Genomic DNA, 12032 nt, shown 5'->3' on the forward strand with positions numbered 1-12032 from the left:
AATATTAGGGAAAACTGCTTAAAGGCGTAGAAATAAAACGGGTTGTTGTTGAAAACTTGGCCAGAGTACAAATGTAAGTAAAATGTAAGTCGCAGCCACTAATGTTCAAACCCCCCTGCTGCCCTGCTGTTTGTTACGTTAGCCAATCATCAGGTTGGAAGGTCAGCTAGTTACTCTGTTTTTGGGGATGAAGGTGAGAATGGAATAATCCGTGAGGAGTGTGAGGGCTCCAACCAGGAAAGGTGCTGAGACAAGTATTACTTACTCCACTGCTATTAGCAGGTTATTCATATATGTGTATGTAATGCAGCACACGTCTTCATGGTTGCATGTGACCTCGTATAAAAAGACTCATCTGATTCGAAGCAGAATCAATTTCCATTCATTTGTTATCTTGAAGTGTTTTATCAAAAAACTCACCTTAAAGAGTAAATGATGGTGCACGTGTCCACCTGTGAACAGTTTTCAGCTCATTTAAACACAGAGAATAAAAAGTCATTATGAATGAGTCCAAAGCCATTTTATTTCCATTTTTAGCTGCAGAAACATCCGTACAACAATAATCAAGCAGTGACGCTGTGAAAAGATTCACCTTTCAACTTCATATGCTCTGCCTGAAAAATAGAAATGTCTAAATGTCGTTTTTTTAACATCCAGGTCGGTGCAGGGAGGACAATAGGAAGAGAAAGTCCCGGCTGACGTGGCAAAAAGCTCGCAGTGATAAGTTGGGAGCAGATGAGGGCAGAGATAACGAAGGATGTTGTGACTCAGATCTGTTTCATGTAGATGGGCACCTCGCAGGTTTATGGACTGCTGATGACTTTACCATGTGTTCGTCCTGTTGCAGCCTCGCCTCTGTCAGTGCGCCCCAGGGTGGCTGTGGCTACAATGTAGCTGCCATCACCAGTGTGTGAATGGGTGGATGACTGAATGTGTAAAGTGCTTTGGGGTCCTTAGGGACTAGTAAAGCGCTATATAAATACAGGCCATTTACCATTTATGTCTACACACACACACTTTCTTGGTGGCAATCTTACATTTCCACTCAGTTCAGACTCTGGAGCACGCCACACACACAACCTGGATCTAACGTGCGTGTAGCTAAATCGAAGCCTACGATGAACATCGTGAGATCCTTCCATGATATAAACTTGCTGGTGTGTTTCGAATTGTTGTCTGCTTCAGTTTCACAAACTGGCGCTCAGACATAGAGAGCAGAATTCTCCCAGCAGGCCCCAGATGCTGGGGGATTCCCATGATGCACTGGGTGTTCCTTCTTCCCTCACGATGTGTGATCATCACCGTAACACCACGAGGTCTGACTGTTGCTGTGATCTCCTTTTTATGAAATGCTGTGTTAGTTTGATGCCAGATGAAGCTTCGGCTTTTGTCTCGTCATACTTTTCCCAAAACTTTGAAGAAGTAACTTCTGGGAATTCTGCCGCTCGTCCAGATGTTTTCTGGCAAATATGAGACATGCTTTTGTGTTCTTCAGTGGTTTTGTGCAGGTGCTGTCCTGGGTTCTTTTGTGATTTCCTGGATGGGTTTAGATGTGTCCTTGATCCAACACAGCTGATTTAAACGGCTAAATGACTTACTCAACATGTCCTGAAGTTCTCCAGAAGCCTGGTAATGAACTAATCATGTGACTCAGGTGTGTTGACCTACGGTGAGATCTAAAACCTGCAGGACACCGGCCCTCGAGGCCTGGAGTTCCCCGACCCTCCTTTAGAGGAAGAGTGACGCGTTGTGTCCCACCTGCTTCACATGTCCATCATAAACCGTTGCTGAGAACAGTACTGTAACAAGCATGAGGAATCTCTGTGATCCTCTGCCACACGCTGTCTGTCTCTGCAGTGAGGTCAGAGGTCACAGTTAACTCAAGTTGTTGCTGTGCTCAGGAAAAGCTGAACCTCACACAAAAAACGACACCTGTCACCTGCAACTGCCCCTGAAAGCTGTCAGAACAAACCCGTCTGCAGAGGTCAGAGACACAGTTGGAGATGATGCTGGGAGTCCTACTGACTGACGCCAGGTATGGTTGTTTGATAAACTCCTGCAGCTCCTGCACATGTGACTGTCGAGCCAAACGTGCAGTTCCTCTATCGTCCATTCGAGGCTCTAACAGTGAGTCAGTCTCCATAGACTCCATGTTAAACGTCAGCAGAAATAAAGACGTTTACATGGGGGGCGTGGCCTCTGACACCTGTCTGTGTCTCCCTGTCTGTCCTGATATAACCCACAAATTACTAACCAGTTTCCTGTGATATCCACAGATAATCACGTGTATTTCTTCACATACAATTTAGTCTTACAAATATTTCAAAATAAAAGCCTCAATAAGAAATGAAAAACTGTTGCTGTCTACTGAAGTGATGTATGGCTTTTAATGTGAAACACATGCAGGAAATTTTGGCTATATATAAACAGCCTAATGCAGGAACTTTAACACTGCGGGAAAGAAAGAAACGCTGAAGTCTGATTATTAACAAATATGTAAATCCTGTATTAAAACAGTCAAAGCTTTACTGTGTGGTCGGGTTATAGAACAGCTCCCACCTCTGAGCCCGCTCTGAAAATGTTTGTTTGTGTCTTTCACTCAGGCAGGAAGAGCCGGCTAAAAATACGTACAGGGATGAAGAGGAAGACCGGAGGCACATATACATTTCCTCTGTGCGTCTAATCAAGGCCGACTGACCAATCAGAGGACGGTAAACAAAGGCGCAGAGAGTGGAGGGAAATGAGGGGAGCTTAATGAGCTGACAAAACAAAGATAAATACAGTATTTCTGTATTTCTTTACCCCCTCTGTCTGCCTTCCTGTTGTTCTGTCTCCTTTCGTCTTGTCAGTGCCTTTACGAAGGCTCTTAATGTTTCTACGAAAAAACCTTTTCCTTTCAGCTTATATCCTTTTTCCTGTTGGTGAAAGGTCACGTCCTGTTGACTCAGAGGGCAGCCGATCTGTAGCTGCCACACTGCTGCTGTATCTCAGGGAGTATTTGCACAGCTTCTGTCTGATTGGCCTCATTTTAGATCCTTGGGTGATACCTGCAACCCTGGATTCATGCTGCTAAATCTCGTCCCGGCTTTAAGATTTCTGTCCTCACGAGGGTAACAACAGAACGCGTTGCGTATCATGACTTATAGACTTTTTGTTTGGCAGCTGCTGTGCGTCGGCACGTCAGCGCTGCTGCTTCTGTGTCTCTGAGGCTGGCCGTGACCCAGAAAAGCGTGCAGAGTGTTCTGGTGCTGCATGTCTCATCACGCCTCAGCTCCTCTCAGCTATGCGGCACTACCGGCCTCCACCTGAGCTCTGCTGCAGTCACAGTCCTGCGTATCAAATGCGCAGGGATCGCTGTAGGCCTGCAGCTTTCAATCTGTGCCCGAAGGAGCTCAAAGAGTTTAAAATGCTTAATTCCATCTTAATATAAAGAATCTGACACGGTAACGGTGCGTACTCTGCAAAACCCTCGTCCCTTTTTTCCTTCTGCATGTACCCGTACTAAACGCTAGAATTGCTGCACGTGCAGTTGATGTTCAGGTGAGTTTGAAATGACACTCAGTTGGTTCCCCCTCGCTTCGTTCCAGCCTCCCCTGGAGAACAATCCACTCCTCATCTGTTTGTCTGGATGTGTGGTGTGCACCAGGCATGTTTATGTCCCCCTGTTAGCTGTTTACATGTGGCAGACCGGGCTGCTCACTTATGTTTATTCAAAAATGTGATTTGTGAAAATCTAAGAAGCAGGTTTGTATTTTGATCTGAAAGAAGCATGTGCAGAAACATCGGGTTGTTGTGGAGCTGCAGTGAGGAGTTCATCCACTCTGGCATGTGTTTGACCTCCGTCTGCTCACCTCCTGCTGGGGTGACCGTGCAGCTCTGAGCGCACATTCCTCCGTGTTAGTCAGTGTCTTTATTGTCACGCTGTGATCCAAAGTGACAACGCCATCACTGTCGATGATTTTCTCCGAACGCTGAGCCCAGAGGACAACTTCTCCGGACTTAAGCAGAGGGGCAGCAGGGAGGTGAATGCTTCTGTCTCCTCAGATTTCCCTCTGGGATCAGACTGTTGTGTCACATCGGAGTAACGATGATCAGAAACTAAAATAAATCAAGCGGCAACCACCAGTGACGTGCCAAAACTGCACGGCTGTACCTCTAACGTCCACCAGAGGCTCCCACACAGTCTGAGGATGCAGCTCGATCTCCAGGCTCGCCACCATTAGCTCTCATCCAAATATTGTCACTTCTGGCTCCAAAGGTTCAGAAATGTGCGGTCGAGAACAACACTGGATGACGTTGCTATTGCTACTTCCATCTCTTATGTACAGTCAGTCTTTCTGAATACCTCGTGCACCTGAGGCCAGGAGGTAGAACAGGTGGAGACACTGAACCCTGGGTTACATTTAGGCACAGACATGAAAGCGCCTATGACTGTGTGTGACTGTAATAAAACACAATAGAAAAGTGCTATATTAGGACTGCCTGACTGACCAAAACTTCTGACACGTGTGCTGGTTTGTGTGTCTCAGTGAGGAATGTGAAGTGGGGGCCTGAGAGTTCTGATAACATTTATAGTTCTCTGTTGTGACTAATTAAGATGAGATATATGTGCAGATAAAATGCTTTCGCTTTCATTTTGAGCTCCTGCATTCTTTCTGGTTAAATGTGCTCACCAAGTGACTTATTAAGGACTTCGAGGGCCACCGTTCGAGCTGAGGTTTACTCGAATAGTGAAAGTAGCAGTTGTTGATTCAGTTGCGACTCGTGGATGATGCGCCGCTGGTATAACGCTGGCACGGAGTGATAACCGCAGCATGTCAGGCACGACGCCAGCCAGGTGAGAGGGGAGGGAGTTGCTGACTAACCAGTTTGTGTTACTTGCATAAACAGAGGAGCTGCGATTACAACACTCAGGCTGAGGTCAGCTGTTCTCTGCAGGCTTGAGAAATGTTCATATTAAAACATTTGCATCACAGATGGCTTTCTTCCAGCTGTGTTATTTTACACTAAACTCAGCGTTTACACCAGACTGGCGTCATTTGTCATGTTATCAGATCCCCAAACACAAACCAGCACTGAATGCACAGAAACAAACTCTGATTCATCCTCTTCATCCTCCAAAAGCTCTTAACCGTTCGCATCCCCAGAGTCTGGTCCTGATATCCTAGCTGGTTCACTCTGAGTTGGGAAACTCTGGGGTTTTTTCCACAACAGTTGATCAGAATGGGTTCAGCGTGTCTGTTGGCGCTCTGACATGAGCCCTGAGGCGTTTTCTATCACTTCCTGTTGTCTGTCAATGAGCTGCTTCTCACTTAACCAACACCTTTCTACATAGCAGCAAGTTTCACCCTTTTAAAGCTTTATCTCGGTTAATTCGCTGCCTATGCGGTCTTCAGGAGTGACTTGAAGGTTGCCGGTTTGAGCCCCAGTTTGGATGCTGATATCGCTGAGATCAGATGGTGACTTCACTTACAGGTGTAAGGCGTCGCAAGCAGGAAGGGGAAAAAACACATCGGACTTTCACGTAATTGTGCAAATTACGCAAATCCGAGGGACCGGCCGGGAGCGCTCAACTCTCCTTGAACTCTGCCTTACATAAATAAAAACCTCAGCTTGTTGTTTTCTAACCTGTCAATCACGCCATGTCATTAAAATCTCTGATATAAAACCTGGAATTACCCGGCGTTCCTACAGAGGGGCGCATCCACTCAGGAAGCAGAGTGATTAAACATAATGACAGAAAACTATGTGAGTTTATTTCTTGGGTTTGTTTACCACACTGAGCATGACTGGAAACAACCTGATCTGAATACCAAAGCCTTTTGGGAAATGAAAACATGAAACATACAAGTCCACAAAAAAGCGCCCATAAAACCAAATATAAAACTTCCTCTTAAACCTGTGACTGTAACTGGTTTAAGAGGTTTAAACCAACTGTTTTCTGATTGGCTGTCCCTCACTAACAGCTTTCCTTCAGGTCTCTTAACAGGAAGAAACTTCCCTTGTTGGAGGTTTCTTCCTGTTAAAAGGGAGTTTTTCTTTCCTACCATTGCCAAGTGCTGCTCATAGGTTGTTACCGGGTTGTTGGGCTTTTCCCCGGAGGACTGCAGGGTCTTCACCTGGCAGTGTAAAGCACCTTTAGCTGACCTTTGATGTGATTTGGTGCTATAAGGAAAGAAAAACTGAATTGAACTGAATAAACAGATGGTTTCGGCAGAAGATGGGCGGTGCTTCGCCACCTGAGATAACCATATTACGAAGATCCCCTGTAAATGACCGGAGCAGGGAAACCAACTAAGCACCGCCCACTCTTTATTCCCAGTTTCTTCTGATTGGCCCGTTCCTGGAAGCATGCTGAGAAGTTGCCCCGAGTGCTTGTGAGCTGCTCCGTATGCTGGATGGAGATTACAGCAGTCCTGATCTTTGGCTCGCAGAGATTAATGTTGCCCCATCTTCACTTTCCCTCACTGACAGCTCACCCACATCAGTTAATGAAGGTCAGCTGGGCCATCAGGCTGTAAAAGCGAGCCCAGATGAACTTCCTTCCACTCCACCGTGACGTACTTTAGTCTTGGTTCTCAGTTTGGGTCATAATTGCCTCAGATAAACTGAGTCTGGCTGTTTTTCAGGAACACTTCAGATGGTTTTGGTATTCAGCACTGTAGCCAAGATTTTTTTGGGAGTGTCCAGCAGGCTGACAGAAATTTCACAGTCTCACTTTTTTCAAATTAAAGACTCCAGTTATTTAATGGATGTTATTACACTCTGTTCATTCTGTGAGACTTGGAAAATAAAAGCCCCTACTTACTTTAAAAAATGATCAAGATGCTCACGATGTCACTGACTGCCTCTTTGCTCATCGTTACACCATCATCACCCTTGTCTAAGAAGCTTGGAAAGAAAAGCTTCTGGACTTCTTTGAGTTTCTTGAGTTTCAGCTCTCATCTCAGAAGCTTCAGTTCTAAGAGTAACAGGCGAAGAGTCCCAGATTTTTTTAAGCCCTATTGGGAGTGTCCCCATTAGGGTCCTGGACAGGACAAGACTCGTCCATCTGCATCTAAGGGACAAAGGTCACTCTTTCAAGGATGTTCACATTTTGGACAGAGAAGACAGAAGGATTGAAAGAGAAGTGAAAGAAGCATCTATGTCCACTGTGAATGGCCATCTTTGATCAGAGGGCGGGGCTTATGACACCAACTGTCTGCCATCTATAATCCAGTTTTCAGAAGCTTTCCCAGCCTTAACGCCCACTCACATCCTGGGCCATCTGACCTCAGGAAATCACATGATAGGGTGGGGCCAGGTTTCACAATGAGCTCACCTGAAACCCTGGCTGATTGTCTCCAAACGTTGATTCTGTTCATCTGGACGTAGCTTTCCCTTTTCACGTAAATGGCCTCCTTGACTCCGCCCTCAAACCAGCGTTCCTCCCCGTCCAGGATGTGAACATCCTCATCACCTGGATGATTGAGCATGCATCAAGACCTTGGCTGATTGTGACCTACACCCGTTTTCACACCGGTTTCACGCTCATGTGATTAGGTTGAGGATCAATGGGGGCAGTGTTGGGGAGTAATGGAATACATGTACCACCGTTACGTATTTAAAATACAAAATATGAGTAACTGTATTCCGTTACAGTTACCGTTTAAAAAGGTGGTATTCAGAATACAGTTACTTTGTTGAAATAAATGGATTACACTGCGGTACTTTCCTGTTTCATTTTGTCGCGGGTCAGGACTGTTTGGGTTTTGTTTGACAGCTACGTTCTTTCGTTCCAGGCGGCAGCGTTACGGTTGCCATGGTTACAGGGCGACGCTCTCTCTCTCTCTGCGACTGTGTGTTTCCTGGGTGAGAGAGCGCCTTTTGTTGTTGTTGTTGTTGTGCTAAGCTAACAGGCAGAATGCTACAAGCATAGCTCTAAAGAATGTAGCATCATGGGCAGTGTAGTCCGTGCTGCAGGGAGAATGGACTGCCATACACGTTATGGGTCTGTGAGCGCGAGGAGGGAGAAAAAGGAGAGTCAAAAAGTAGAGTTGTCATCGAGGAAAAACGGGAGCTGGAAGCATGTAAATATAATAATAACCACTGCAGCCAAGAAGAGTGCCTGACGAGCCCAGCTGTAAGTAAGCTATTAAGACTCGACTGTACACCGTGTTCCTGTTTTCCTCCGAAATTAACAAGTTCCGTTGGAGCAGCCTTTCGACGCCTCTCTCTGTCTCAAAGTTGACCCACACAACAAAGTAAAGCTATTTTTCGGCTATGAGCCGACAGGGACCCCGCCGTATTAGTCAGAGGTCCCTTTACTACAGTTCGGAGTCGCGGACCTTCAGTAATAGTAATAAATCACACAGCAATAGTACATTCATGTTGTTGTAAAAAGCACGATAATATATTAAGTAATCCAAAGTATTCAGAATACGTTACTGTCATTGAGTAACGTAACGGAATACGTTACAGAATACATTTTGGGGCATGTATTCTGTATTCTGTAATGGAATACATTTTAAAAGTAACCCTCCCAACACTGATGGGGGGTCCATGACCCTCTTGGGGACACTCCCAGTTGGATTTAAAGTCTGAGACTCTCCACCAGTTACTCTTAGAACTGAAGAAGCTTCCAAATGGTTTCCTTTCCCAGCTCCTCAGACTACGATGACGTGGATGACTGAGAACTGTCACAGTCATGTCACCGCCCTTTAACCCTAAGTCTTACCTCTGAAACAACCATCTCATGTGGAGGTAACAGGAGTTCTTTTATAGGTGCTGATTTAGCTCAGCAGGCAAACACAATTGCACCAAAGACAGCAGCCCGGGTTGATTTGACTCAGCCCCTTTGCTGCGTGTCTTCTCCCGCTCTGCTTCACATGTTCCCTTCCCTTCTTCACTGACTTATTTAGTAAAGACAAGAAAAGAAATAATAAAATTATAAATGAAAGGTCATAAAATATGATCACTTCAATTGTCTGAAACTGAAACTAGTGTCCACAAAACCACCTGAGAAGATCATTGGAGCCTCTCTTCCCTCCATCACAGACACCCATCGCACCCGCTGCATCCGGAAAGCCACCAGCATCGTGGAGGACCCCACACAACCCTCACACACACTCTTCACCCTGCTGCCTTCTGGAAAGACACCCGAGCATCCGGGCCCTCACCGCCAGACTGTGGAACAGTTTCTTCCCCCCCATCAGGCTCCTGAACACTCAGTGACTGGACTGACACACACACACACACACACACACACACACACACACACACATATCTTCATACACCAAGTTACTTTTTGCACAATGCTCAGTCTTTCGTTTTGTTCTGTCTGGTGTTGCACTGTTTTTGCACACTTGCACTGTAGTCCTGTGTTTGTCTGTCATCTGTAGCACCGTGGTCTTGGAGGAACGTTGCCTCGTTTCACAGAGTACTGTACCGCTGCACGTGGTTGAAATGACAACCTGAACATTTTATTTTGTTTGATGTGCACGCTGACTTCAAATATCATCAGATTGTGGCCTCACAGTGGGACACAGAGATGCTGCAGGTGGGTATGAGAGATCATTTACAATAGAAACTTTTTAATATTGCTTATAATATATTTAAATACATCATTTTTAGAGTGGTGCATTCTGAACTTTTTTAATCCTACAGGATAAAGTTACAGGACGAGAGGCACCCGTAGACTGAAACTGATATGATAATCCTGAAAGTAAAAAAGGAGCTCTATAGGAAGAACTTTCAGACTTTCAGGTTTTGTAATTTAGTCTCATGAACTATATTATAAAAATAAGTTGAACTAATTGTTCCTATCGCCTCGTTAGTTGTAGAAATGTAATCTGGGAAGCAAGCAGTTGATGGAGATTTGCTTTCTATCAGTGAATCATCAGGATGTTAGTGGCAGGCTGAAAGCAAGAAGCAAAAACTGAACCATCTTCTTGTGTGATGATCAGAACTGTGATTAAAGCTTTTCTGAGCAGGCTGCAGAAAATTCAAACTGAGCCAGAAGGCCTGCAGTTTCCTTTAAACAATCACACGAGAAAACACAGTCAGTCACAAATCTGTGACATCTGTGAAGTATTACAGGCGTTATAAATAACTGACCACAGGGAGAAGTATACAGGACGGCCAAGCACAACAAAAGGCGGGAAATGAGGGGTGTGTGGAGGGGTTGTGGCTGCACGGTTGTTGCGTTTAAACCGTTCGCCCTGCAGAGGTGAGCGATGCTGCTGGTGCACCTGCTCCTCCCTCGTCACCTTGTTCTCTCGCAGGTGTGTAATGCACTCTCGCCACACGCTCTGAGCCAGTTTTCCTTTCACGCTGCTCTTCTTCTTTAGTTGTTTATGTTCATGTTTCCAGCTTATGCCGCCGCACCTGCCGGTCTGCAGGTCGACACGCAGATGGAAGAAAAAACTCGCCGGCTCTGATCAAACGACTCTCTCTATTTATTTCTCTGCTGTCCTCACGTCTGAGAACAAAGCACTTATGTGGCACGTTTGGGTTTTCGATATTCCCAGTGCCATGGGTGTTTTTTAAAGAACTTAATGTGCTGGGTCCCGTTTGTGTGTGTGTTTCAGAACACATGTGCACAAAACATTCGCGGTCTACGTGCTGCCAACCACCTGCTTCCTGAGCTCGCTTCTCTGCGTAATCAGTGCAGAAATCACGTTAAATCCCAAGAGGACACAAAGTTTTTCTTTCTTTCGTTTTCTTGATCACAGAAATGTTCATGAACACTTTCATCTTAAAACACTTTGATTAAATCAAACGTTTCCACAGTTAATAACGACCACATCGGTACAGTTCTCAGTATTTGTAACTTTAAAAGGCAGCTGAGATTTATTTGTTGCTTTGATGACGGACAGTTTATCTGATATCTGAGTGATGTTTTGACTTGTGACATCAGTACATTTGAATTTGTACCTTCATTTTCTTGCTCTTTTGAAAGAAACTCCCTTCAAAACAACAAACCCGGTTGTGTTTGTAATTATTTACAGGCAAACATGAGAATAATGGTTTAATTTGAATTCTGACTCATGGTACGTTATCGTTGTCGGTACGATTTGTGCTTGTGATTCAGTCCACTGGAGTCGCGCTCGCTCAGCTCTCTGTTTACTTTGGCAGCTGATCTAGTAATGCATCAGAGACGTGTTTGGGTTTTATCAAACTTTCTGTCACACGTTACGCAGTGAAGGATGACTCTGCTGTTTCACATCGGTGGCATTCACCTGGAGGCCTCCAGGACTCAAACAGGGCCTTTGTGTTCTTTGGTCGCAGGTTTGAAGTCACACGTCTGTCCTTCTTGTTGGATTTCCCCAGCTCGGAGAGTGATACAACCTCAGGAAGTGACTGCACTCGAATCTAAACACACATACTCGCTGTTACTCAACTTATCAGTGTGTAATCCGTGATCGGATAAACACCCTGAATCCCAGAGGAGCGTGCAGCATGCCTGACAGGAAGTCAACAGTCGATTTATTCCCCGATTGGTTCACCCACGACCCGACCAATCGAGCCGAGGGGAAAAGTGCAGTCAGTCCAATGTGATGTTGGATAAAGAGGTTTGACAGGGAAAACAGGCTTTACCAAAAATTATAAATGCCTTTCTGGGTCAGTGTGTGTGTGTGTGTGTGTGTGTGTGTGTGTGTGTGTGTGTTGGACAGAAGGTGTGTAAATATACTGCTCTAAGCTGTACTTGGACTTTTGACAAGTGACCTTTTAAAATGAAGTCAACATTGGACTCCTTTGTTTTATTGATTTATATTCATTCGTGTTATTTTATGTGTAGTTGTTTTTTCCTGTGTAATAATGTTCAACATTGATCTCAATACATTTTTCAAAAAATGCTTTTCTGTGCAAAATGGGTTTAAAAACATAAACAACTGTGGGATACTGTTTGGCATTATTTGGAGAGCCCAGCGCTGCTCCCGACGCAGGGAAAACCAACCCTGCAGGGAAAACCAACCCTGCAGGGAGACCTACCTCGGCGCCTGTGCAGGTGAAGCCAAAGGGAAGACATGCTTCACCATATTTTCTAGTCT

Source organism: Aulonocara sp. 'chitande type north' Nkhata Bay, linkage group LG14 (assembly GCF_057382095.1).
Source record: "Aulonocara sp. 'chitande type north' Nkhata Bay isolate Kocher_YH1m ecotype deep benthic linkage group LG14, A_spYH_male_GT1.1, whole genome shotgun sequence".
Classification (NCBI taxonomy): domain Eukaryota; kingdom Metazoa; phylum Chordata; class Actinopteri; order Cichliformes; family Cichlidae; genus Aulonocara; species Aulonocara sp. 'chitande type north' Nkhata Bay.